The sequence below is a fragment of the Microcebus murinus genome, chromosome 9, assembly GCF_040939455.1.
Source record: "Microcebus murinus isolate Inina chromosome 9, M.murinus_Inina_mat1.0, whole genome shotgun sequence".
In the NCBI taxonomy this organism is placed as follows: domain Eukaryota; kingdom Metazoa; phylum Chordata; class Mammalia; order Primates; family Cheirogaleidae; genus Microcebus; species Microcebus murinus.
This window is the reverse complement of record NC_134112.1, coordinates 50,083,318-50,109,825: the sequence shown is the minus strand read 5'-3', so window position 1 is coordinate 50,109,825 and position 26,508 is coordinate 50,083,318. Positions and strand designations below refer to the sequence as shown.

The following is a 26,508-nucleotide window of genomic DNA, read 5'->3' as shown; positions in this document are numbered from 1 at the left end:
TTAACTTCCATGGCATACACTTGCCAAGGGGTAGATGCCCAGTCACATGTGAGGTCTGTTCCCAGCATTTCTGGACAACCTGCCCTTTGCCTGGATTGCAACTCTGCATAGCATCTTGTGGAGTCTGTTCAGACCCCATGTCTTTCAAAAAGTCTCTGAGTCACTAGGTGCAATTAATCTTTTCTTTCTCTATGCAGTGTAGTTCATGTTTCTAACACAACAATTAGCACAATTTGCCTCTTAAAAGAATTATTATATATAAGGCAATATATTGTATTATATTGGACTGGAAGCTCAGAGGGTTAACACTTTATCCTTTTCAATCTGGAATTCACCACCCCACCTAGAACAGTGCTTTGCACATTAAGTCATGCATTTCTTAACAATGGAGATATGTTGGGCACAATGTGCCCTTAGGTGATTTTGTATAGCTTATTGCTTCTAGGATTCAAACCTTTATTATGTATTATTGTACTGAAGGCAATTGGGCACAGTGTGTATCTAAACATATCTGAACACAGAAAAGTATACTGTACAAAAGATAAGATATTGTACACCAGAATAGGGCACTTACCATGAATGGAGCTTACAGGACTAGAAGTTGCCCTGGGTGAGTCTGAGTGAATGTGAAGGCCTAGAACATTACTGTACACTTTATAAACACTCTATACTTAGGCCACATTAAATTTATAAAAAATTTTCTCTTCAATAATAAATTAACCTTATCTTGCTGTAATTTTTTACTTTTTAAATTTTAAAAAAATTAAAACTTTTTAACTTTTGGAATAACACCTTAAAATACATATTGTATAGCTGTACAAAAATACTTTCTTTTTGTCCTTATTCTGTAAGATTTTTTCTATTTAAAAAAATTTTTATTTAAAAAAATATACTTTTTTTGTTAAAAACTAAGGTACACACACATTAGCCTAGGCCTACACAGAATCAGGATTATTAATATCGGTGTCTTCCACCTCCACATCTTGTCCCACTGGAAGGTCTTTAGGGGCACATAACATGTATGGAGCTGTCATTCTCCTATGATAACAATGACTTCTGGAATATCTCCTGAAAGACCTGCCTGAGGCTATTTTACATTTAATTTTTTTTTATATAAGTAAAAGGAATATACTCTAAAATAAGAAAAAACTACACATATAAGTACATAGACCAGTAACATAGTCATTATCATTTTCAAGTAGTATGTACTATACATAACTGGTTGGCAGTGCAATAGGTTTAACTATACCAGCATCACCACAGACATGTAAGTGATGTTTTAGCTCTGATGTTACAACAGCTATGATGTCAGTAGGCGATAGGAGTTTTTCAGTTCCATTTATTTTCCCAGTTTGAAGACTGATAGGTAAGAGAAGGGTGTGTACGTAGGGAAGAAGTCCTGCTGGTGTGTGCCTAAAAGGCCCTTATAGTTTGGTCAACATAGTTTTGGTGACTTTCCCGTGGCTTTAAGCACAGAAACTTGATTCTTAGCACACACACTAACCCTAATACAGCTAGAATGCTGATTTGTTAGTTGTCAAGGGAATATAAAGCAAATAGTTACTGTGAAAACAGTTACTAAGGGCACAAGATATTCTGGCCATCACATTTTCTCCCTGTAGGCACATCCTGCGGAAGCTATTTGATATGCAAAAGGATGCTCAGTAAACGGGGGTGAGTTATAAAATTCCAGAGTTTACTGGCATCTGGTTAAGGGAGTAGCCACGTCCATGCGTGCCATCTAGAAGCAAATAGCTGGGGCCTGTGGATCAGGTCACTCTGGTTTCTGGGTGGTGTTTAGTTCCATTATGAGTTGACATAATGGACAACCATATTCCCAAAGGGATCCTCCAACTAACAACAGAATCATTACTTTACAGACATACAATTATTAGGTAGATGAAAATTTTTGAAACCCAGTTTTAATGAGAGGCAGATATATTTCAGTTATGTAAACTCTTTTCTTTGCCAAGGCAACCAGAGTCCTAGAAAAGGAAGATTAAATTACTGGGATATGAAGGATGGAAACAATTGCCTTTATTAGCACTAAACTTACGAGCCACTTGGCTTATTTATCTTGTGGTTTAAAGATTGATTTTCCCCTTGGGCCTAGGAGGGACACAAAATTCATAACTCTCCTTGGTGTAGGGGAAAGTTAAACTTCCAAAAGATGCCAGCAACCTGAATACCCCAAAATTTTCTGTTGGCAGGATTCGTCCTTCTTCCTGTAACCTTTATCATCAGAACTCCAGAAAAGCCTTTCCAGATGCTGTGTACCACTAGAGTTCCTGTTGAGGGATTTTCACTATTACTGTGCTCTTGAGTCTTTCCTGCTACTTCCCCATTCGCCAGCCTGCTACCTCAAAGTTCCCAAATGGTAGAATTTAGGCAAATTGATGAAGTAGGCCTAGAGCCAGTGTTCATTAAATATTAGGTAATTAAATAAAAGTTGCCTTTAACATTTTGTATCTCCTTTTTCATGTCATTTTTCTCCTTTTCTGTGACTCCCCTCTATACTGTCTAAGGTCTTGGTCATTTCTCCCTCTTCACCAAGGCTTCTCCTTAGAGTGAACTATACCTTCTTATGTGGTGAGGTGGAGCTTTCAACAGGTACTGAACCTAGAGGTGACTCACTTGATAGTCTCTAGCATGTGTATGGCAAACTCTTACTGACTTAAAGATTTACCTCCTGGCTATTCTTTTAAAAACAAACAAACAAACAAAAAAATGAAGGACTCCTAGAGATGTCTCTGCTTAACCCAAAGGAATGAATCTCTAATGGTGGGGATTTCAGGCAGTCTGGGAGATACTTTTGAGTATGGTTGTAATGAGTATTTTGTCTTTTGCTTACCTAGCATCCAAGGCCGGGACTAAGGTGAGGTGAGTGAGGAGGGTAGGGTACAAAATTTGAGGAGGTGCTCACTCTTAAAAATCACCCTGCATGGACCTTGAAAATGAATGTCATCTTAAATTTTTTCCTTGTCTTGCCTCACTGGCCTCCTCTAGTTCTGGCCCAGCAGCATCCATTTCCCTTTCTAATAATTTTATCTTTGGTAAATACTCTTGCACAGTCTCCATCCTTGTGTTCAGATTGAATGGACAGATCCACTGGGGTCTCAGGAACAGGCACCTGACTTAGGCCTGGCCAATCAAAGCACAGAGCCTGCCCACAGTGATTGGTTCAGTGATGGCATGTGACCTGAGCTGGGCCAATAGAGATCTTTCCTGGAACAACCTGGAAAGCAACACACTCTTTACAGAGGGTAGTTGAACTGCTAGAATGTGAACCTCAGTCACCAGGAGGAGAAAATGAGCCTGAGGAAGAAACCACTCCAGGGGAAAGGCAAGCGAAGAGATGGGAAGAGTCAGAGTTCTGAAATTGTTAGAGCTCTATATCTGAAGAGGGCTTTATATCCTGGGCTTTTTCGTTACCTGAGTCAATAAGTTGGGTGTCTGTTGTTTGTATAGTCCTGACTAATAAAATGGGACTGGGTGGGATGAGGAGGACATCTACTTAGTCATGCCTCTGTAATGGTAATGCCTGTTAAAGTGGCTTCATCACAACATGGAATCAGAATGAGGATGGCATTTGTTGTACACACACACACACACACACACACACACACACACACACACACACAAAGCTTTCCGAGTGTTCTTGTAGTAGATTTGGTACTGGTATAAATAACCAATTTCTATGGCTGAAGCTTCTCAGTACATTTGGAAATTTAATTTCTTATCTCAGCAAACTTCTTTTTCTACATCTCTCCCACTCTACTGGGGGTATTAAATATAGATTCTGTAGAACCCCTTTCCCCCATTCGCCTGTCCTGTGAAACAGCATAGGGTATAATAAACCAGGCCTATGACCTGGTTTTAGCCAATTTCTAGGATTCCTATCAACATAGACCAGGAAGCAAAACCAAACATTTTGCCACCCACCTGTACCTAAAAAAAGTACTGATGGGAAAATATGTTAGACACTGACAATATTGGAGTCTGAGCTGGGGATGATGTCAGAAATGACAGTAAAGAATTTTAAAATAAGACATACCCTAAAGAACCTGACTGTAAGTTCAAGAGAAGGTAAAAGTAGAAGAGTTAAGTGTGTGGGATAAGTGAATAATAATATCTCAAAGTCACTGACAAAGTCTGGAGATAAGAGACAGCTGAAGATAGCTACTTTGGGAAATTGAGAATGGGCAAGAATCCCTGTCCTCTTCATCTAGGTTTCTGACTCCCTGGGTCACAAAATTTATGTTAAATTTGTAGGCTCCTGGGCACTGGCAGGGCTATGGACTGACCACCACTAAAAGAAATCTGAAGGTGTTCCAAGCTATACCTGCTGACCTCAGAGGAGGTCACTTAATTATGATATCAAAGAATAAGATGTGCAAAATCTTAATAGTTTCAAGAGGTGGGGAAACATTTGAACTATTTTTGATAAATGTAGCTGTTATTAACAGAGATGTTCAAAAACTGGAGATGTCACTCCATCCTCCTGGTACGCACGGTGATATAGCAAGCTGGTGGCCGAGCTATGACTCAACAGTTGAGCGGTAGTTACTGTTAGTACTGGAAGGATTATTGGTAAGGCAATTTCAGTCCAGCCAATCTGTGCATAGTGCCAGTAAGGGAAGGTTAGTTGGATTTTCACATGCTAAAGGGGAGATAAAAATAAATTTAAAAACCCAGAGTGAATGTAGTCCTGTTTGCTTTAGAATGGAATTAGTAGTGAATATAGTATAAAACAGATTATCAGAGAAAAAGCAAAAGTTAAGAATAGTGAAAGTAATAGGCAATTTTTCCTGCATATTTTTGGTTGTAAAGATCAATTATTTGCTAAGAGTTATTTTCTTACCCGAGATTGCCTTAAAGATAGCTATTAAATGTTTGCCATCATGCTGGTAGTATTAAATATAGATTCTGTAGTACCAAACATAGGTGATTTATTTTATATTCACAGGTTATTTGCCAAAGAATTGATTTTACTATAGGTTGTTTCCAGTTGTGTAAAACTTCATTTTAAAGAATTAACTAAAATATTTAAAGAATTATGAAAGAGGTACATTGAAAAGCTTTTTTCCCCAATCATTGAGTTCCATGTTGATGATTTATGGGCTCCTTTAATAGACAGGCTATGCATATCAAAGCATATATAGTCTCAAAAATTACAAGTTGGCAGCCCACTAGGCACATTCTTCTACCTCTTGCTTTTTTTCACTTAATATAACTTAGAGGTGATTCATAACAGACAGTCAAGGCAGTCCTATTTCAAATTGCACATGCTCAAGCCTACCTCTTTTCACCTGCTCCCCTTTGCCCTACTTTATTTCCAAGCACTGATTACTTTCTAACATACTGTAATTTACTTATTGTGTTTATTGTTTTTTTTCCCCCCTTGAACTCAAGAGCTATGAGGAGAGAGATTTTTTGTGTGTGTCATTTGTGCCCTGCTGTATATATAACGCTCAGAATGATAAACTGATACATAGGAGGGTCTCAATAGATATTTCCAAATGAATGAGTGAATGACTGATTTGAAGGGAAAATGATGGACTGATATAAACCTATAATAGAGGTGTGCAGAAATTTAAGATCTTGGAAACCATTCAAGTCTAATATATATTGGTAAGGCTAAACCTGTACTTCATGAGCTAAAGCAGAATGCTTAAGTAACTGCTTCTACCAATTGCTGAACATTTTTGCGCTAAAATTGTTCAGAAAAGGCCAAGTGCCTCTGGCTACTTTATCTCTTGCTATTCCCAGGGTTCTGCTTTTTTTTTTTTTTTTGACTCTTTTTTAATCTATAACATTTTCATTTAATTACTTCTTTCCTAACTCCATATCTCCTATGTCTGTAATAGCATTTTGTGGAAATGTAATAGAGTTCCTAGGCCTTTCTTCTGAAAGTGTCTCTGCTGTTAGATATTGCTTACTAAATCCCAGGAGTCAGCAGTTGTAAACAGACTGTGGAATAATTCAATATGTAGAAGGAATTGGAGACTTCTCTCCTCATGTTACAGAACTGTACAGCAGCCACTGAAAGAGTTCTGATGCCTCAGAACTGTCATCTCTTTCTTTGGTGTAATGACTACAGGAAAAAAGGATGCGCACATGTGCTATCAATTGGTGTAAGTAAAAAAAAATTGTCAGTTGAAAAAAGAAGTGGAGAAAAAATAAAATAAATGGCTTACTCTGCTTGTCCCCTTTAGACATCTAACTTTGGCCGGGCTGGTGGCTATTTGGCCAATAAGACTGTAAGTATTAATTGGTCTACCCAGTTCAGATACCATTTTCTCTTTTGTACTACATCAAGGGTTTTTTTCTTCAATTATCTTAGGACTATGTAAAGATAAAAGCATTAGTTTAGAATTGGCTGAATACCACTAGATGAAATATTAATAGAAGTTATTTAAAACTCACAAAGAATTTAAGCATAAATATAGACAATATATCTTAAATGATTCAGCCATAGCTCTACTGTGGGTAGAATGATAGCTTATTTCACTAGGGAAGGGGGAACACCCGAGGCAGTAGTGGCTGTGGGGACATCCGTATTCATTCTGTTTTTACATCCTTTGGTGGCCCACACCCTTCAGTGCCAGCCCGGGCACATCTCATTTCAGAGTTGATTGCCAGGAATTCCTAGTTTATGTCTATAATTTCTCGAAGTTAAGTACATAAAATTATTCAACTTTCTGCCTTAGCCACACAGACTTCACCAATCCTATTTTTATTCTGTGGCTACATATACTCCCTTTGCTTTTCATACAGATCTTCAAATGCCAGTAATTAATGATGTTCAGTTTTTAAAAAATAGAACTATCTACTAATACGGTATTCAAGTTAAACATGCATTATGCTTTGTGTTGCCTTGGATTGTCCTTTAGTAAAAGTTTCTGTAGCTAGAATGTGTGGGATTTTAGGAATCTTTGGTGTAGTAGGTTGAATTGTGTCCATCAAAAAGAAGTGTCCTAGTTCTAACCCCTGGTACCAGTGCTTTATTCGGAAATAAGGTCTTTACAGATGTAATTAAAGGTCTTAAGATGAAATCATTCTGGATTGCAAGCAGCCCTAAATCCAGTGACTGGTGTCCTTTTAAGACAAAGGAGACAAATATTAAAAAAAAAAAAAGACAAAGGAGAGGGACATTTGAGATACAGAGACAGAGAGAGAAAGACATGTGGAAGACAGAGTCAGAGATTGTAGTTATGCTGCCCCAAGACAAAGAATGACAAGGATTGCCAGCAGCCACCAAACGTAGGAGAGAGGCATGGAACAGATTTCCCTCAGAGCCTCTAGAGGGAACCAACCCTGCTGGCATCTTGATTTTGAAATTCTGGCCTCTAAAACTATGAGAGAATACATTTTTACATAGTTGTAAGTCACCAGTTTTTTGGTACTTTGTTACACTAGCTCTAAGAAATGAATATACTTTGTTTTAGGAGGGAAAATAAGTTCTGGCTTGAGTAATGCCATGAAGATCTTCTCTTGTTACTGACCACTGCTTCCTCTGTGGTGGTTTCCTGTTTTATATATCATCAAATGGCCACTCTGGCTGTGTTAAGGGGTATTTCTCCAACCCTTAGTAGTAAAAACAGCCCAAACCAATAACAACCAACCAACTAAATAAAGAGAAATCTGTACTTCTGTGGTTTTGCTTTTATTAGTATTCTAACAAACAATGACCAATTTAGGATTTTGGTGAAACTAAAAAAATCTTTCTTTTTATAAAATCTTGGGTCTTCTAGAGAAGTTTTAATCAAAATATTGCAGAAAGGAAACATGATTTAGATTCTTAAGATTCCATTTGTACCTTGTGGGTTTTCAGGACATAGTTATCCCACATGTGCTAGGATAACTGAAGGGACTCCACTGTACGCATCCTTCTTCATGGTCCTTCTGGGAGCCATTTCAGTGGTAAACTGAAGTTATTGGATGTAACTTCTTAGAGTGTATCAGAGATTCTCCACATTCATGGACTTTAATCTTCCCCTTGCCAGCTGCAGCTATACTTTTATTTCTGTGTTCTCTGAATACTCAGTGAAGTCTTACTAGTTTTGAAAATTAAAAACTTTTGTTCATTTATTTAGTAATTAAAGTTGGTGAACACTAATTATAGTTGTAGTTTTTATAAAAGGTATAACCAAGAGTTCTTAATCTGGAGATGTGGGGGAATCTTTATTAAGCTTAAACTGAAACTGTGATTCGGGTGAGGCACCTGTAGTCTTCTGATTTCAAGATTCTTTTTTAAGCACCAAAGGAGGCAAGAGAGGCTTCATCTTTCTCTGCTGAACCCTTTTAATAAAAGCATTTGTTCTGCAAAATTTGAATTGGTCAAAAGGCCACACTTGAGGACCTAGAAGGCCACATGTGGGCTTAAGGTTGCAGGTTCTGGAGTACTACATTGTATTATATACCTGTGACTCTGTCACAGTAGAAGTTACTGATATTTTTGTAATTCATCACATGTTATAGCTATTAGTTATTTAAAATTATTCATGCTACTTACCATTTTAAAATTATAGTAATTATTTCCACTACCAATCTCATTTAATATGTTCATAACTTGTATATTACTATTTCACAAACATTTACTATTCTAATAGCTGTATTAAAATTGCTTCTCAATTACAGTCCAATTTCTGTTGCTTTTGTAAAAGTATTATTTTATGCACTTCTAAATATTCTGGGGAGTCCATAGGCTGAAGCTGAAGAGGTATATGCACAGAAAAATTTAAGAACTTCTGTGTTAGCTCTTAGAAAGAAAGACAACTAAGATCTGAGGCCAGTAACATTTGCTCCTTCAGAAAACTGGGTTATTTAGCATATTTTGTTTCAAGGGCATAGATTAATGACAATCAGTAACATTGCAATTTTCCAAAATAATACAAGATTTTTAAAAAATTGCATTATTTTTAGTTTATGTTAGTGTAACAACTCTTTTGCTATCACATTGAACAAAACTTATTAAGTTTTCTGCCAAAGAATGCAGTAGGTTATAATCATAAGTCATTGGCAGCTCTCAATTTTGGTTTTGAATGTGAAAATTTTTACTCTGCCTTGCTCATATATTGTGACCTACCTTATCTGATTTGTCACTGGAAATGGAAAGAAACAAGCTACTCTCAGAGTGTTAGTGCTTGAAGGCACAAAGTCATTTTATAAGAAAACAATGGCAATAGAGAAAGGAAGGTCTGTAGAAAGGGTATCATGGAATTTCCTTTATTGAAATGAAAATGATCTTTGTTTATATTACTGTGCTTTTCATAAGGGCAAATTATTCTAATGGTATGTCTGAGTATATGGGTGTGGCCAAATTAATATGTTAGCTGCGTCATTGCATTCCTCTTCTCTGATGTTCAAGACAAGCAGAGCTTATTGTTATTTTTGGCTCTCCTTAGGGCCAATGACTGTAGAATGCTCTTTTCCGAATTAATTTTTAAAAATTGTCAGTAACAAGAATATCTATGTATATATTTACACATAAATATTTGAGTAGCAGAATCATGTATTCATTTAACAGTGTTAAGTGCTATGTGCTAGGTCTGTGCTGTGGATTGTGATGTTACATGCTAAATCATCATCCTTCTCAATAGATATCTTTTGCAACTTTACGGGGAGGGTGGAAGACATTGTGTATTCTTGTCTTGCTTTACAAATGAGATTTTCTTCCTTGGGATCACTTGTGCTTTTTGTCCCCTCCAGGATCTTGTTTCTACCAATTTCACTCTCTCTTATACATTTTCAATCTCAGGGTTCATTAATCCTTCCTCCCCAGCCCCCCACTGCCACAGCAAGGTCACTTGATCAGACCTCCCTTCTCCGCTTCTCCTCTCCAAACTCACTTGGTCCTAACCACTTAATACAAAGACCTTTGTAATCTGATCGTCCCTCTCATCAAGCTACTGAAAATGCTCAGTCACTTTTTAATTGTGAATATTGGTGGCTATTCTCAAATTCTCATTTTTGCTGACCTCTCTGAGGTGTTTAAAACTGTTGACCACCAAGCTCCCCCCAAACTCCTGAACATTGTTAGGTAGATAAGTCAGGATCTCCCACTCTTCTCAGGATATGAGCTCCCTGTTCTGGTGCTATTTCCAGAAATTGCTCCACCTGGGAAGAAGGATGAGGATGGGCACCCCATTTTGGTGCTGCCCCACCCTTAATCCTATCCTGAGCAACTGCTACACCTGGGGAAGGAGGGCATGCTTTGTCAATCTGGGAATTCCCCAGCCCATGCATGATAGGATTTAGAAAGTGACCTAGAGTAACCTAAAGGTAATTATTATGCCATTAGCTTGAATCCACATTGTGCTTCACCCTCCCTCCAAGTGGACTTTCTTAGAGGGAGCATGTGCAGATGGAATTTTGAGGACACCTGTTGTTCATTTGGTAATATCCCATACCTCCCGAGAAAGTGCGTGGGCACTCTCTCACTCTCACTCTCTCGCTTTCTGTATCTTGGTGTCCCAAAGTCCTTTAGAAAATCTGATTTTCTGTCTTGGTTAGTGTATTCTTTTGGCCCAGTTAACTATTAATAGGACCTAAGTGGAGGTATTATATGGGTACAACACCTGGCTAGGCATATGGATGAGGGGAGAGCAGTTCACAGACAAAGAAGATGAGGTTAATAGTCCATGGGCTAAGAGGAGTTCCACAATGGGTTCATTCAGAACTGGGATTCCATAGTGGGATGAGATAGAAGAGCTGGTTCACCCACTTACTAGCCATATGCCTTGGGGCAAGTGACTAATCTTGACTAACCCTTCGCAGGGTTACTAGGGGAATTACATGAGATGATATTATTGAAATATGCCATATAAATTGAAAAGAACTATGCAAGTGATGTTTATTGTTATTGTTGACATACTTGGTCAGAATAGCAGGATACCTCCAAGAACCTGGTAATGAGGGAATTAAAATTTTTTTCTTTATAGATAAACTATAAAATTAGTCCTTACAAAGGGCAGAAAATCTCCTAGGCCAGCAAGAGGAGCTCTAATATTTTTTACTATATTAACTTATGTAATGAGTGAATATATCAGTAAGGGGATGAGTCAGACTGAAATATTGATTGATTGATGATAGATTCAATCAATCATAATTCCAATGCTGCTGCTTCCAAGAACTGATTATTTAATCAACAGTAACTTTTGCTTCTGAACTCCTATATAATTTGTTAAACTACTTGTCCAACTGTCATACTGGAAAATGTCATTAGCAGGCTTAGATTGACAGAAAAACAAGATGTAGGTACTCTTTGAGTAAATCAAACATGTTTTACTTATACTGTGTTTTCCTGAAAATAAGACAAGGTCTTATGTTTATTTTTCCTCAAGAACACACCCTAGGGATTATTTTCAGGGGATGTGTTCTTTTCCTCTCAAAGCCTCAGCTTGCAGCACGTGCAGGATGGCTGGGCCCTGACAGGGGCAGCTGACCTTGTTGGTGGGGCTGCCCACACCTTTCTGGTCACCTCTGGGATAGTAGCTGTCACGATGGGGGTCTTATTTTTGGGGTAGGGCTTATATTGCACAAATGCTTAGAAATCCTGCCAGGGCTTATTTTATGGGTAGGTCTTATTTTCGGGGAAACACGGTATTAAGAATGCAGTAGAGGAGAGTTTGAATAAATGTTAGCAAGGTCGCAGCAGCATCTAGGACAAAGATGCTTCCTAGGGACTCCATCTAGCTATGGTTTACACAATTGTAAGGACAGATTACAAGTCCTTCTGGAAGTGTAACTTGTCCTCTTCCATGCCCAGTGTTTATGCATAAAGTATAGGAGAAGTCCTATACATTATTTAACCTGGATATGTGCTGGATACTCCTCCACTTGGCACAGGTATACCTCATCAATCTCAGAATTATCTAATGAAAAAATATGGTTGTGGTAGTACATTCAGTTCTCATCCATTCTCAGACTCTTGAGGCTAGTTCAGCTGATCCAACCACCTTCCTGGACTCAGGGCTGTAGAAGTAGAATATGCATCAGTTTCCCAGAATTCTTTGGATTCACGAAAAGAAGCCCTTTAAATCATCTAAACGATTCATCTCTAAATTTCTTAGAATGTTAAAAAAAATAGAACCTTGTAATATTCATTTGTGTGTTACCCCCCTCCTAGATTATGAATTTATTGAAAAAGGGATTGTATTTTATTTATATTTATGTCTTCCATGGGCATAAAGTCTTGTGTGTATGTGCAACAAGAAAGTTTATTAACACATGACTCTTCATTATTGTTATCCAAAACACAGATACCTACTTCACTCTTTTTGCCTTCCCTATTTTCTGAAAACTCCTACTTGTTCTTTAAAAAACTTTGATCAATTATCATCTTCTCTGTGACTTCTTCCTGAAATTCTCCAAGAAGTTAGTCATCACCCCCCTTGATAGCACTTTAGACATAGCTACAAGCACGGTTTTCACTGTGTTTTAATAATAATAATGATAATAATAATAACGTATTCTCTGCTAGACTGTGAGTTTATCTAGACCCAGGGCTTGCACCATGGCTTATCCATTTTTGTGTTTCTTTCAAGTCATAAGAAGCAAAGCATGGCATAGAGTCTGTTAATCATAAGTGTGCTTATTTAAGGACTGATTCTCTAGAATCCCACTTCCCATGGGTGGACAGTATAATGGAACCCATAGATGGGTGTGGTTAGCATATCCTCTCAGATAGAAAAAGAACATACTTGGTAAAAATATGGGCTCCAGCAATACAAAAAAATTTGTATTGCTTGGGTTGAATTCTGTATCAGTATGTGTAAATGGGGTAAGTTACTATTCTCTGTGCCTCAGTTTCTTTGTCTATAAAATAGAACATTAATAGTACCTATCTCATAGAGTTGTATTAATATTAAAGGAGATAATATTTGTAAGGTACTTAAAGCAATTCTTGGCTCTTAATAGGTTCTTGATAAATGTTGGCTATTATTATTAGAAAAGTTTTCAATACATGATTACTGAATTTAGTAAATTGAGGGAAAAAAGAATGGAATCAGGTATTTTGTCCCATTTTAATAATGTTTTTGCTTATTTTTTTCTTTCCATTAATTCCGCACACATTTCCCCCCTTTTTTCCTTCCTCTTTTCACTTTTCTAATCCCATTCCTTTTCTGAATTGTTGAATTGTAGGAGGTGTGAGTGATAATCAGAGTCAGGATTGGGAGTTGGAAAAGCATTAGTTCTTGCAAGTCACTAGATTAAGCAGAGTAGACTGTGATAATCATAAGAATTTGATATATATGAGTCACTTGTAAAGGTTTCCTGGATGTGGACCTAAAAGGTTTCAGGACTAGTATTCAAAGCGGAAAGGAATATGAGTTGGCCAAGATATGAAATGCACTTGCTATCTTTTACTCTTCTTAGCTATTTCATAGTTCTTTTTTAAATGCAAATAAAATGCCACTAACATTTTGGATAAGCCATATTTCCTTGTTTATAAAAAGATTTAGGGGGTGGAGCAAGATGGCAGACGAATAACACCGCCAGACAGAGTGTCTCTGCAAAAAAGACAGATTTTAGCAGAAATTAGAGGAGAGAAGCAAGAAGACGAGCATACAGCGGACAAGGGCTGGAAGGAGGGGTACCTGAGACCCTGGGAGACTCCATGGGAGGAGGCTGCGGAGGAGAACTGGAGGCTGAGACCACTGGAGCAGCCTGGAGACCAGCGGCAAGGGTAGGTGGATTTGCTGTTTCCCCTCCCCTGCATTCGGGACTGCTGGTGGGCTCCCCAGCGGGTGGAGAGACCTGCGGACACCAGCCTAGAGACCGCCGCCGCCTGCCAACAGTGAGCCTGTAGCAGACGTGGCACCAGGTTCCCAACTTCCTCCGGGCACCTCCGTGTGCACAGACCCGAGCCGCGCGGCAGGCGCCATATTGCCTCCTCCTCCCCTCCCCCGACCCTACCCGCGGCTGCCCAGAGAGATAATACAGCCACCAGCCGGAGGCACCTCCAGGGAACAGGACCTTCCTGTTTGGGACCTTACACCTGACTCAGGGGAACTCAGACTGTGAGCTCCCTACCCGCCCGCCCTCCCAGGTGCTGCTGGCACCGTGTTCCCAGGAGAACGGTGCTGACTCAGAGGCTGAGAGACATAGACACAGCTTGGGCTCCCTGTGGGTGAATTGGGACCGGAAATCCTCTCCCTGGTGGGGATACAGTTTGAACTCTGGGACCCAGAGGTCAGACCTGCAGACCAGATCCCCTGCACCGAGGGCTAGCATTGCCCGGGGCACAGAAGGGTTATACGTGAACAGCCTACTGAGGTGTGTGTGCCTCTAGGGGCGGATCGGCATCCTAGAGGGCAACCCTCCTCCCAGGAGGAGGCTGTGCACCCAACCCAGGTGGCAATCCTGTGCAGGAAACCTCCCTGCCGGCATCACAGTCCGGGGAGGCCTGGTGGCTTGTGGTCTGGCCTGCTGGCAGAAGCCCGGGAGTAGCTGCGGAGTTGGGGAGGGTGGAAAGAAGCGAGGCCTGCTCCAGACTGCGGGTCTCAGACAGCCCCACCCCCACACACAGACTTACTGGCTGAGCGGGACCATTCCAGCCCCACCCTGACAGCTTTGCCTGGAAGCAGAGAACAGAACTTTGACCCCTGCTAACGGCCTGAGGGCAGGCTTACCCAACCCAGCTCCGCCCAGAACAAGAGCTGTTAACAGGCAACAAAATCAACAGTATAGCTTGTTCCTCCAAGCAAACGCCACCTACTGACAGGGACGGCATCCTGCACAGCCTTTCCACAGCACCCACTGACTCAATATACAGGGAGTGGTCCAATTTCACCCATAGACACCACCTAACACCTCAGAAACTAAACAAGGTGTGTGAATACCCAAACAATAACCTAAAGGAAAGAAACAACAACTGATCGACATGGGAAGAAATCAGCGAAAGAACTCAGGAAATATGAAGAACCAAATGGAAAACACACCCTCAAAGAGGAGCACCAGCCCCCTAGAAACGGACACCGACCAAAATCAGGCAACCAATATGACAGAGGAGGAATTTCATATGTGGATCATAAGAACACTCACCCAGCTGCAACAACAACTCAATAACCAACACAAAGAAAACACAAAAAGTCTCCAGGATATGGGAAAAGAAATTGACACATTGAAGAAAAGTGTAACCGAACTCCTGGAAATGAAGAATCAATTCAAGGAACTACAAAATACAGTGGAAAGTCTCAAGAACAGGGTAGAGCAAACAGAAGAAAGAATCTCAGAGCTTGAAGATAACACCCTCCAATTAAATAAATCAGTCACAGAAATAGAGCAGAGAAACAAGAGAAAAGAGCAAAGCCTACAAGAGCTGTGGGATTATGTGAAGAAACCTAATGTGAGGGTCATAGGGTTACCAGAAGGGGAAGAAGACAACACTCAAGGGTTGGACAAGCTATTTGAAGATATAATAGAGGAAAATTTCCCAGGCCTTGCTCAAAATCTTGATATACAAGTTCAAGAAGCTCAGAGGACCCCTGGGAGATTCAACGCAAACAGGAAGACGTCACGACATGCAGTCATCAGACTGACCAAAATATCAACTAAAGAGGCCCTTCTAAGAGCTGTAAGACAAAAGAAGCAAGTAACATACAAGGAAAGCCAATTCGAATAACATCAGACTTCTCTAATGAGACTTTACAAGCAAGGAGAGACTGGGGCCCAATTCTCACTCTTTTGAAACAAAACAATGCCCAGCCTAGAATATTATTCCCTGCAAAACTAAGCTTCATATATGAAGGAGAAATAAAAACATTCTCAGACAAGCAAAGGCTCAGAGAATTCACCAAGACAAGGCCAGCCCTACAAGAAGTACTTAAAACAGCGTTACGCACGGAACATCATAATAACCCACGAATATAAAAAACCAAAACCCAAAGATTAAAGGCCAGATATTACAATGGCTCAAGACAGAAATCATAGCAACAACATCCAACCCAACAGAATGATCAGTAATCTACCTTACCTATCAGGTCTCTCAATAAATGTGAATGGCTTAAACTCTCCACTCAAGAGACATAGGCTGGCTGAATGGATAAGAAAATACAGGCCAAGTTTATGCTGTCTTCAGGAAACACATCTAACCTGCAAGGATGCATATAGACTAAAAATAAAAGGGTGGAGATCAATATTCCAAGCAAATAGAAGCCAAAAGAAGGCTGATGTGGCAGTTCTATTTTCAGATGATTTAGTTTTTAAACCAACAAAAGTAGTAAAAGACAAAGAGGGTCATTATATAATGGTGAAGGGCACAGTCCAACAAGAAGAGATAACAATTTTAAATATATATGTACCCAACTTAGGTGCACCCAGATTCATAAAGCAAACCTTACTGGAGCTAAGCAAATGGATTAATAGCAACTCCATAATCACTGGAGATGTCAACACCCCACTGACGGGCACGAGACAGATCCTCCAAACAGAAAATTAATAAAGAAATAATGGACTTAAACAAAACTCTAGAACAATTGGGTCTGACAGACATCTACAGAACATTCTACCCAAAATCCACTGAATATACGTTCTTCTCATCAGCTCACGGGACATTCTCTAAGATTGACCATATCCTAGGACACAAACAAAATCTCAAGAAATTAAAAAAATAGAAATCATACCATATACCTTCTCAGATCACAGTGGAATAAAAGTAGAAATCAACCCTAACAGAAACTCACATTTCTACACAAAAACGTGGAAATTAAACAACCTCCTACTAAATGACTACTTTGTAAATGAAGAAATCAAGATGGAAATAAAAAACTTCTATGAAGAAAACGACAATGGAGAGACAAGTTATCAACTCCTCTGGGACACAGCTAAAGCAGTTCTGAGAGGAAAGTTTATCTCCATAAATGCCTATAACCAAAAGACAAGAAGATCACAAATAGACAATCTAATGAAATGACTCAAAGAGCTGGAAAAAGAACAGACCAACCCAAAACACAGCAGAAGAAGTGAAATCAACAAGATCAAATCAGAACTAAACGAAATTGAAAACAGGGAAGCTATTCAGGAGATTAATAAAACAAAAAGTTGGTTCTTTGAAAAAATAAAATTGAGACACCATTGGCTAAGCTAATGAAAAGCAGAAAAGAGAAATCTCTAATAAGCTCCATCAGGAATAAAAAAGGAGATATCACAACTGATCCCAAAGAGATACAAGATACAATTTATGAATACTACAAAAATCTCTATGCACACAAACTAGATAATGTGGAGGAAATGGACAAATTTCTAGAAACACACAGCCTTCTAGGCTCAACTAGGAAGAAATAGATTCCCTGAACAGACCAATCTCAACAGCTGAAATAGAAACAGCAATTAAAAATCTCCCTAAAAAGAAAAGTCCTGGTCCAGATGGCTTCACACCTGAATTTTACCATACTTACAAAGAAGAACTTGTACCTATCTTGCAGAAACTATTCCACAACATTGAGAAGAATGGAAACCTCCCCGACACCTTTTATGAAGCGAATATTACTCTGATACCAAAACCAGGAAAGGATGCAACAATAAAAGAAAACTACAGACTAATATCCCTAATGAATATAGATGCAAAAATTTTCAACAAAATCTTAGCTAACCGAATCCAGACACTTATCAAAAAAATAATCCACCACGACCAAGTGGGCTTCATCCCAGGGATGCAGGGATGGTTCAACATACGTAAATCTATAAATGCAATTCACCACATCAACAGAAGCAAAAACAAAGACCACATGATTCTTTCAATAGATGCAGAAAAAGCTTTTGACAAAATTCAACACCCTTTCATGATTACGAACACTTAAGAAAATAGGCATAGAAGGGACATACCTAAAAATGATACAAGCCATATATGACAGACCCATAGCCAACATCATACTGAATGGGGAAAAATTGAAATCATTCCCACATAGAACTGGAACCAGACAAGGCTGCCCACTATCTCCACTTCTGTTCAACATAGTGCTGGAAGTCTTGGCTACAGCAATCAGACAGGAAAATGGAATCAAAGGTATCCAAATAGGGGCAGAAGAGATCAAACTTTCACTGTTTGCTGATGATATGATATTATATCTAGAAAATCCCAAGGATTCAACCAAGAAACTCCTGGAACTGATCAATGAATTTAGTAAAGTCTCAGGATACAAAATCAATACACAGAAATCAGAGGCATTCATATACGCCAATAACAATCTAATTGAGAACCAAATCAAAGACTCAATTCCCTTCACAATAGCAACAAAGAAATTAAAGTACCTAGGAATATACTTAACCAAGGACGTAAAAGACCTCTACAGGGAGAGCTATGAAACACTGAGGAAGGAAATAGCAGAGGATTTAAACTGATGGAAATCCATACCATGCTCATGGATCAGCAGACTCAATATCATCAAAATGTCTATACTACCCAAACTGATCTACAGATTCAATGCAATACCTATTAAAATCCCATCAGCATTCTTCACAGATATAGAAAAAATAATTTTATGCTTCGTATGGAACCAAAGAAGACCCCGAATATCAAGAGCAATTCTAGGCAACAAAAACAAAATGGGAGGCATTAATATGCCAGATATCAAACTATACTACAAAGCTGTAGTAATTAAAACAATATGGTATTGGCACAAGAACAGGAATATTGACCAGTGGAACAGATGTGAGAATCCTGATATAAAACCATCCTCATATAGCCATCTCATCTTTGACAAAGCAGACAAAAACATACGCTGGGGAAAAGAATCTCTCTTCAATAAATGGTGCTGGGAAAACTGGATAGCCACCTGTAGAAGGCTAAAACAGGACCCACACCTTTCACCTCTCACAAAAACCAACTCACGCTGGATAACAGACTTAAACCTAAGGTATGAAACTATTAGAATTCTAGAGGAAAAAGTTGGAAACACTCTCTTAGACATCGGCCTGGGCAAAGAGTTTATGAAGAAGTCCCCAAAGGCAATCACAGCAGCAACAAAAATAAATAAATGGGACATGATGAAACTACAAAGCTTCTGCACAGCCAAAGAAATAGTCATGAACATAAACAGACAACCTACAGAATGGGAGAAAATTTTTGCATCCTATGCTTCCGATAAGGGACTGATAACTAGAATATACTTAGAACTCACGAAAATTAGGAAGAAAAAATCAAATAACCCCATTAAAAAGTGGGCAAAGGACTTGAACAGAAATTTTTCTAAAGAAGACAGAAGAATGGCCAACAAACATGAAGAAATGCTCAACATCTTTAATCCTCAGGGAAATGCAAATCAAAACCACAATGCGATATCACTTAGCCCCAGTGAGAATGGCCTTTATCAAAAAATCTCCAAACAATAAATGCTGGCGTGGTTGCGGAGAGAAAGGAACACTCCTACACTGCTGGTGGGACTGCAAACTAGTTCAACTTCTGTGGAAAGCAATATGGAGATACCTTAAAGTGATACAAGTGAATCTACCATTTGATCCAGCAATCCCATTGCTGGACATCTACCCAAATGATTCAATGACAGTCTACAAAAAAGACACCTGCACTTGAATGTTTATAGCAGCACAATTCATAATTGCAAGGCTGTGGAAACAGCCCAAGTGCCCATCAATCCAAGAATGGATTAATAAAATGTGGTATATGTATACCATGGAGTACTATTCAGCTCTAAGAAACAACGGTGATATAGCACATCTTATATTTTCCTGGTTAGAGCTGGAACCTATACTACTAAGTGAAGTATCCCAAGAATGGAAAAACAAGCACCAGATATATTCTCCAGCAAACTGGTATTAACTGAGTAGCACCTAAGTGCACACATAGGTACTACAGTAATAGGGTATTGGGCAGGTGGGAGGGGGGAGGGGGACGGGTATATACATACATAATGAGTGAGATGTGCACCATCTAGGGGATGGTCATGATGGAGACTCAGACTTTTGGAGGGCGGGGGGGAAATGGGCATTTATTTAAACCTTAAAATCTGTACCCCCGTAATATGCCGAAATAAAAAAAACAACAAAAAAACAAAACAAAAAAAGATTTTGGGCTCCAAGGTTTATGTTTCTTTACTTATAAAAAAGGTTTACACTTCAAAGTGTACACCTGTAAATCTTTTTTATCTTTTGATCATTATATTACAAAATCTTTTTTGGCAAGTTTTAAAAAAATATCTTATAATTTGGTCATTGGTAGTTGTATGAAATATGATCTAGACAGGGCTGTTTGCATTGCTTTGTCCTTGAAATTCTAGGTATATTTGACGTCTCTCTTCAAATCCTTGTAGTAAAGTGGTTATATACTACAGAAAATAACTACAGAATTCTTGATTGAAAACTTTATTGGCTGTTTTTGTGTAGAAATTCATTTTGGTACTGGAAATGGCACAGTATCTGGTATGGTTTCACAAAATATGCTTTATTTAATGCCTTTGGCTTAATCATATTAGTTAATTATTGAAAACAAGTATTTGCATAGTCTGTCTTACATTTTAAGTGTATTTCCTCATCCTTTACATAATATTGTGTTTCCTATATTATCAATTGTTTGAGAAATCAGGAGGGCTAGGATAGGGTATGAGGGTGACTATCATACTAATATGTTTGAGGCAGATATCAAGTCTAGAATTAAGACAGATGTTAAATGCATTATTCAAGCACTGGGGGAAAAAAGCCTAAAGTTAAAAGATTTTTAGATAGAAATCTTACACGACTTATTTCATTCTTACTAAGTGGACTATTTGGTTTGGGTAGTAAGATAAGCATGAGAGAGAAGCATGCATACTATGTAATTGGAAGCTACAAAAAAGCTATCCAGAAATAGACTGGAAATAGTTTCTGATGACACATCAGCCACAAAGGTGAAGCTTGAATGGCTTATAAGGCCATCAAAATTCAAAAGTAAAAGAGCATACTTATTTACCGTGTTCTTTTACTAAAGATGCTGAACGGATGCCTCACAAGGTCAATGAGAAACATGTTAAATGAACTGCTCTCCTGGTTTTATTCAAGGCCTTGCTGAAAAACTATGCCTCATTTAATAGAGGCACCCAGATAAAATGTCCTTGTTTTCTTTAGTGTTCAACGTGCAGCCAAGCGGATATTGTTGAGTAAGTCTTCCATTTTCACATTTTCTGAAACAGCGTATTTGTGTAATTCTTTGAAGATATTTTTATTATTAATACTTTTGACTAGTCAATTTGAGTAAGTCAACAGGTGTCTGCCACAAAGTTTGTTAATATGTCAATTCTGGGATTAGTAAAAATATCAATCTGTTACAGATACATGTTTATTATTGAGAACTTCACCAGCGGGTAGGTGGTAGGATGCATGGAAAATTTTGATTAAGAAACTAAGAGGGGTATTTCTGTTTCCTCTGGCTATTCCCCACAATAATAAAAATTAGGAAGTTGTGATGAATGACAGATTTGAAGATCTAAATAACTAAATTTTACTTGATTAACAAACTATAAAATATCTGCTTGTGCATTTTTTCTTGGTGAAGGCATAAGGAGGGGAAAGGTCCAAATTCAAAAGAACTCCTATTTAATACTTCTAATTTATTTTTAAATTGTAGTAAATACACATAACAAAATTTTCTATCTTAATCATTTTTAAGTGTACAGATGAATGACATTAAGTACATTCACATCATTGTATAACCGTCACTACTATCTATCTCCAGAACTCTTATTTAATATTGTGAGGTGAAACTTTCCTGTCTCTAATTCAACTTACCAAGTGTGAAAATCAAAGTGTAGAACTACCTTAAAGGAACATAAAAAATAAGTAGAATTTAGTGATATATAATTGGCATGAGTAGAAAGAGATTAAAAGGCAAGTAGACTGTGTTCCAAGTGATTTTTGTGGTGTAAGGACCATTTATCTAAAACTATACTTAATCTGGCCTGATACCTGATGTTTCTACAAAATTTCAGTTCCTAAAACGTTGTTATGTGTTCAGTTGTGAAGGGTTAAATTTAGCTGCTGTGCTGTGTGCTGCTTTGGCCACAAATTGGATGAAAGGACAGAGGTCATTATTTCAGTTCTGGGGCTTGAAGGAGGCTGTTTGCAGCTCCCAGAGGTTAATGACCCCTTCTTGCTACAACCTCATGCCTCTCATGTCCACAATAGGCAGAAGAACTTTAGGTCATAGAGCGGGCTTCATTTTCCCAGGCACAAACATTCATTCCCCATGTCTTACATGTTCAGAGAAGTGCTGAGAAGGGTGAGTAGCTGACACCAGGATCAGAGATCAGTGTATTCTGACAAAGTTGGGAATCTGCAAGAAGATCTGGAAGAATCGCTGTTTCCCGTCATACTGAGGGAAAGCTTAACCCTGGTACAACGGGGCAGAACTGGGTTGATAAGTGGCCAGAATTGGGAATAGCAGATATTTTTCCCATATAATTGTCCCATTGTAAGAGATGGTTATATAGTAGTTTTCAAACCATAGGTCATGATGGTGAAATTAATAGTAGATTACTACAAACACTTTAATAAATTGATACAGAAGAGAATAGGAAATAGTACAATGATTGCTGCTTCATGAAGTTTTTTAGTTGTGTAATGTGTGTTTAGTGTATGTGTGTATGTGGGTATTGTAAATGGGTGTCTGTGTGCAATGGAACACTTATTTTTCTAACAAGAGCCATTCAGAAGTAAGTTTGAATCCACCGAGGTCAGAACCACTTCTAATTTTTATAAAGTCTAATTTCCTCAAGGCATTATCTAACATCTTGGTATACTTAAATCATACCTGTAAACTTTTGTTTTTGCTGACTTCTGTTTTCAAATAACTCTTGTTAACTCAAATCAATAGAGCACTATTAACTTATATTAGTATGTGCAAATGGTAATTCACTACTAAAAATAGCTAATATTCACCATATTGCCCGGTATTGTTCTAAGAATATTATATATATTGATCCTTACTACAATTCTTTGCGATAGGAAGCAGTATCATCCTCATTTTATGGGTGGGAAAATGGAGGCCCTATGAGCTTAAGTAAATTGTCCAAGCTCACATAGCTGGTACGTGGCCAGCCAGATTCCAACCCAGGCATCTGACTTCAGAGTCTATGACCTTGACCACTACACTATACCACTGTTCTCTGTACTAAACAGAAGCATTTTGTAAACACAAAAAATTATATTTTAATGTCACATTATAGATTTGAGTCTTTGATAACACTTGGTTAAAGTGATTGAAATAATGTTATCACTATTCTTTTCTGATAATTCCATTTCAGAAAATTTTTGCCTTGTTCCTTAATCATTGATGTGTTTGAAAGATGTGGTGTGACACTGTCCAAAACTGGGCTAGCGTGTTCCCCTGGGTGTGAAGAGGAACAGTACCCATGGATGTTTAAGTAGTGTTTACTAGATAGGTTGACTTTGAGTTTGAGTTCTCAGTTAGATGTTTCCTATTGATAGGCAGCTGCTTAAGGGGCCGCAAGAGTGACTATGTCATTCTTTTAACTAGAAAACCGGTAAGGGCTATTGAATGCTACTTTTCAGGCATTTTATTGTCTCATGAATTAAAAAAAAAGAGTAGAGTTAAAGATGAAATATTTGAAGCTATCTGCTTTGGCTGGTTGAATCATTTTGAATGGTAAATATGTACTATTGCTATCCTCAGGACTTATTTCTGGTTGTTCCAGAAGACTTCCAGTTGTCACTGTCTGCATCAGTGTGCCCGAGGTCTGTTCCTGAACCTGCTCCTGTGCAGGCATCTGGAATTGTTGGCATATTAATCCTGGAGCAATCCTCCAATGACTGATGGAGACTCATATATCAATAGCCCAGTTTGCTCATTCCTAGGGTTAGAGGGATTAACTCTGGAGGATAGAATAATTGTTTCCCAGCCAGAATAAGTTCCGATTACCCAGTATGGCAGGTGGTGGTAAATTGCAGTCTAACCTCAAATTCTCCTCTTCCCTATCATGTGATATGGCAGATGCCCCATCAAAGAGTAGAGTTTATTTCCACAATCTAGAATTCAAGTGGACTTGCTTTGTCCTTTAGGAGATCAGCAAACATGGCACAATCAGTGGCTTGACAAGTGCTTGCATGTTGGGGCTTGATTGCTTGTGTTTTTCTTTTGGAACCTGAGACTGCCACCTAAAGGAGTCTAAGCTATCCTCTGGGAGGATTAGAGATAGAGACTGAGAGACTAGCTGTTCCAGCAAAAGTCCCCTAGACCAACCACTGGCCCTGGCCCTGACAAGAACCACCCAGAGGATTCACAGAAATGCAAGAGACTATACATGTTTTATTTTAAAGTCAGTAAGTGTTGGAGTGGTTTGTTAAGCAGCAAAAACTAACCAACACATTTGCTTAACATCTTATTTGCCATTGGCTGCCTTCCCTTCCTCATATTTCTACTACTGGAGTTTCTCGAACCTGCTAAATAAATGTTTACTTAAATCCTTGCCTCAGGATCTATTTCTTGGGGAACTAAAACATTCTTTAATTATTTTTTATACATACTGAAGTCTTTTTCCTTGGGAATTCTCTACAGGGATTCTGAGTTGCTAAGAGGCACTGAACAAGAAATACAGCAAAATCAAAAACTGCCCATTTGAACAACTGCCCAACTTTGACAAGCTTGAAGTTGTCAAAGGGTTGGGATATTCTCTCCCAAACTGACACACTCTCTGATTTCCCCCAAATCAGAGTGTATTGTATACTTTTTGTTCTTCCCTAGCATGACAGTAAAAATCCTTTATAAACTATTTGGTCTGGAAAATTTGTTTTCCGAGGCTTGAGTGAAAACACAGATTTGATCTCATTTCTCTTTGTTGTAATGAGTGAGGAAAAGATGACTTTTTTCATGAAACTTTACTATGACTCCTGTCTTCTTTAATCAACTTATGGCGAGTGTGATTTGAATAAAAAAGAGAAGTTTATAAGCTTAGCAGTGGTTTTATGAATCAAAGACACTCAATTTCCTTTGGATTTTTTTCCTAGATAGCAAAAATAGAAAACCGAGGCTCTATTGTAACTAGATTACCATAGAGCAGAAAATTTACCAGGTAAAACTGCAAAGAAACACTAGTTGTTTTTGATATGGCAGCAATACAATGGGTGTGTGTGTGTACGTGAAAGGAGAGGCAAGCTTGAGATAGGGAGAAATAAAAGAAAGGAAGATACATTTGTAGGATACATATATTCATAAATTTGCAGATACAATAATCAATCCTTGAATATCAATAGCATTTTAAATGTTATATGGGTCAACATTTTCCAAATGATTCTTCTGACAAACTCCTTATTTGATGATTATATGACTCTAATAATGTAACTCTTAAAATATTTGTCACCATGCATCAAAAATTAGTGTAGTGATTAACACTTTAAATGCTTCTAAAACCTATTCTGCCACCTCACGAAGAGCACTATTTACAAAAAGTACATTCTTCTTGATTATTTATTCTACCAGCATCTTTCTCTAGGGAACTTTTTCATTTGCTTGATGTATGACTTTGGGACTATTAATATTACTTTGACTTCCCATTGTAGCCCTCTGACATTGCTTCATTGTAAGAGTAGTTGTTATTTATTATCATTTCAAGGTGGCAAGATAGAACTATATCTCTAAGAAGTATCACACAAATTATTCTGTCATTGCAACAAATAGCTGCGTTCCTTTTCAATCTTCCACTGCACACAAAGTGCGTTTTCTTTATCATATAGTTTCAAAATATTTATCCTTTTTATTAAAGGATAACATGCATTCATTATAGCTGATTTTGGAGTAAAAGTATAAAGGCAATAAAGTAAAAATTTTATGTAATTCAAAAAATTAAGGGCAACCTAATATTTGGTATATCTCCTTCCAGAATTTTTTGTTTCAGTAAAAATGCATGCTTATTTTAAACTAAATTGGCATTGTACCATATTAAAAAAAAAAGAATATATTTTAAACTTAAAACTACCCCATAATTACTTTTTAAAACCTCTAAATATTTTAAAATCATTTAGTGGTTTCATTGTACCTCCCTGCATGGATGTTCATGGCTTGTTTTACTCAGCCCCTACTGATAGACATGTATGTCATTTCCAAACGCTCATGGTTATGATTCCATACAATGCTAATATCCTTGTAACTGAATCTTTCTGCTTGTTTATGGTTATTGTCTTAGTCTAAATTCCCAGAAATAAAATTTTGGGTAAAAAAGTAGTACATTTTTTAGGCTTTTGATATATTTTTCTTTGGAAGAGCTCATACCTATTTTTACACTCTGAGGCGTATTTTTTATATTAATATTTTTCTTGGCAATATGAATTTTACATTCAGTTGACAACTAGCATGATACCTGACTACCAAGTAAAACATAAGGATCTATCTATGTATGTAGTATCTATTTTTCTGAGGAAGTACATTAAGGAAACATACAATCCATTTATCCTCACATATTGTACTTCAGAAAACAAAACTGCTATTTGGCAGTGGTGTGATTCCATCTCTCAGGAACCCTTCTCTATCTAAGCCACTCGTACCCTTCCCTGTTCCTCTGCTCA

General features: G+C 38.0%; 1 protein-coding gene across 1 annotated transcript in view; it reads right to left on the bottom strand.

Moving 5' to 3' along the window:
- The window catches only part of SRI (sorcin), a 264,616-nt gene that overhangs the window by 83,965 nt on the left and 154,143 nt on the right, over nucleotides 1–26,508 (bottom strand). The window lies entirely within an intron of this gene.